This window comes from Bison bison, unplaced genomic scaffold (genome assembly GCF_000754665.1).
Source record: "Bison bison bison isolate TAMUID 2011002044 unplaced genomic scaffold, Bison_UMD1.0 scf7180017849755, whole genome shotgun sequence".
NCBI classification, from domain to species: domain Eukaryota; kingdom Metazoa; phylum Chordata; class Mammalia; order Artiodactyla; family Bovidae; genus Bison; species Bison bison.
Genome location: NW_011480328.1, coordinates 3,582 through 6,329, shown reverse-complemented (window position 1 = coordinate 6,329; position 2,748 = coordinate 3,582).

Sequence of the window (2,748 nt, the reverse complement as noted above, 5' to 3'; positions counted from 1 at the left end):
GCCTTTCCACAAGCTTCATCAAACCTGGGTTTATTCTACTGCTGCACAGGCTTTATTATCAGGCAGATGTTAAATTTATTTATTTTGTTGTTGTTGTTGCTTGGGTTTTTTTGGCCATGTGACATGTGGGATCTTAGTTCCCCGACCAGGGATCAAACTTGTGTCCTCTGCAGTGGAAGCATGGAGTCTTAACTTCTGGACCGTCTAGGAAGTCCCTTTCTGAGATGTTTAGAATGTAGATTCCAGAGCCCCAGAGCCTGGGATTTGATCCCAGCTCCATCACTTACTAGCTGTATAATCTTGGGTAGGAACTTTAACCAGAAGTCAAAGATTCATCTCAGAACCTTTGCTTATTAATACATTTCAACTGCACACTCTGGACATAGAACATTCTTAGGCAGGTCGGAATGAAAATCTCAGCAGTGTGTTTATTTTCAGGAGTGCTTTCTGTAATTATGTAAGCTTTTTACAGTCCCTGTGCATGACTTTGACCTCCCTGTTCCTCAGTTTCCTCATCAGTAACATGCTGATTATAACAACAGATACCTCAGAGTTGTGCTGTGGTCATCTACCCAAAGTTTAGTCCCAATGTCAAGACTGATGCTGCTGAACACACACACAGAGGGTGTGAAAAGTGTTATTAATTACATAATGGGGTTTTTCTAGGGAAAGCAGGGTAGGGTTCCCAAGCTGGTCCAAACATGGCTTGGGAAAGCAGGAAAAGTAGCGGTTTTACCTCTGATTAGGTGGTTGGCAGAGGTGAAGGTTCCCACAGGTGTACAGAGCCTTGTGTGATTTGAATCTCCTGCTGGGCACTAAAGGTCAGGACACCCAAGCTTTCTCATCAGCTTGCCCAGATGTGGGGAACAATGGCAAGGGGAGGCTGAAAAGCTGTCAGGAAAGTGAGGGGTCGGACTAGATGTTCTTACAAACTCCTCACGGGTCTAACAGTGTCTGAGAGCCATGGTGGTTGGCCCACTCATAAAGTGATACTGCTACAGAATGAAGAATCATCTTTTTCAGCCCACTTTCTACCATATTCCAGATGTTGTTATACCCCTTGCTATTTGTGCCTTTAAGACAGAGTTAAACTGATAGGGTGAAAAAATAAACCAAAAATAGAGATTAATAAGACTAATTCCAGCTTAAGTCCCAAAAGATCTACTATTGTTTCTCAACTATCAGAAAAAAATGCTACGTGTCACCCTTGTCTGAAAGCACCATTTTACAAAACATTCTGTCTTTACTCTAAAGACATGTTCACTGAAAAAAATAATTTATTTGTAATGAAAAAGGATGGAAGAGATGGGAAAAGAAAAGTCCTAGAGTAATAGAAAAATTTAAAAAGCCATCCCCAGAAATTAAACATCACCTGTCACCAATATAAATGACTATTTCTGTCCAAAGAATGTTTCTACTGGTGAGAGAGCTAGCACTACCATGTATGGAGCAGGTACCAGTTTGCAGGACAAGACACAGAATGGCAGCAAGTCTTCGATGGCCATTTCTCAGGGACAAATGAGGTTCAAAGATGACTTCCCAGGAGGAACTTGTTCACTCACCCTAGTTCCTGATGTTTCAACTCTCAGATGCCCGACCCCCAACTCAGCCACGCAGAAGAACATTCTTGTCAACAGTAAGTTTCAATCAACTTTTGGTCACTTTCTTCAACTGCAGTTCATCTGGGGAGGATGAAAGGGCCTAGACTATGGAAGGGCACAGTTGACAAGGAGGTAAGCCACTCTCAAGAAGGCATCATTTGGGATCATGCTTGCTAAAGAAATGCTGACCATGTGGACTTCACTCAGGATCACTCTGTCTTCTTTGGATCTGAGATTGTCACAGAATGTCTCTGTGTCCTTTGGAGAAAAAGATGTACACTGTACAAGTTTTCCACATTTTTTACTGAACCTCTCACTGGAGATATATGACTATATATCTACACATCTACAGAGCTGTGTATGGTGCCCTGGACCAGACACTCTACTCTTTCCACATGTTGAAGAGTGTCATGTGTCATGTGCCATGTGCCATGGATCTTAGGGCCCCATGCATGTGATATTTGAATCTCCTCTTCAGCATCCCAGCCAAATGGATGGCCAGCTTGAATACCTCCAGGGATGAACAGATTGCTATCATGTGGGGCAACCTGTCTTCTCTTTGGAAAGCTCTTACTGTTCTATACTGCACCTTTCATCCACTCCTCCTGTTTGGGCCTTACCGAGGTCACTCCCTATGTGTTCTGGGGCAGCCCTGTGCACCAAGGCTGTTTATCTCCAGACCACTCACTCTCCTCTCAACTTTTCTCATTTGGAAGGCTCTAAGGAACACCTTAGAACTCTCGTCAGAAAATTTTGCAATATGTATTTCTCTATCCAACAGCCCAGGGTAGCAGCACTCACTTCCCCACTCAGAGAGCAAGTTTCACCCGACCAGAAGTCCACGGATGTGCTTATTGCACTGTTGACTCACCTTCAACTTCACGTTCATTAATTTAGCTACTCAGTCCAGCTTTCATTGTCAGGTCCTGCTTCTGCCACGCAACATAGCCTTCCCAGCTGTTATTCTGTGGAGGTAGCTTTGCCCAACTATATATATATATCATATGTAAAGGATACATATTTATCATAACATGTGTCCATTTGTGGGCTTCCCTGGTGATTCAGCAGTAAAGAATCTGCCTGCCAATGCAGGAGACATAGGAGACTTCAGTTGATCCTTGGTTTGGGAAAATCCCCTGGAGGGGTA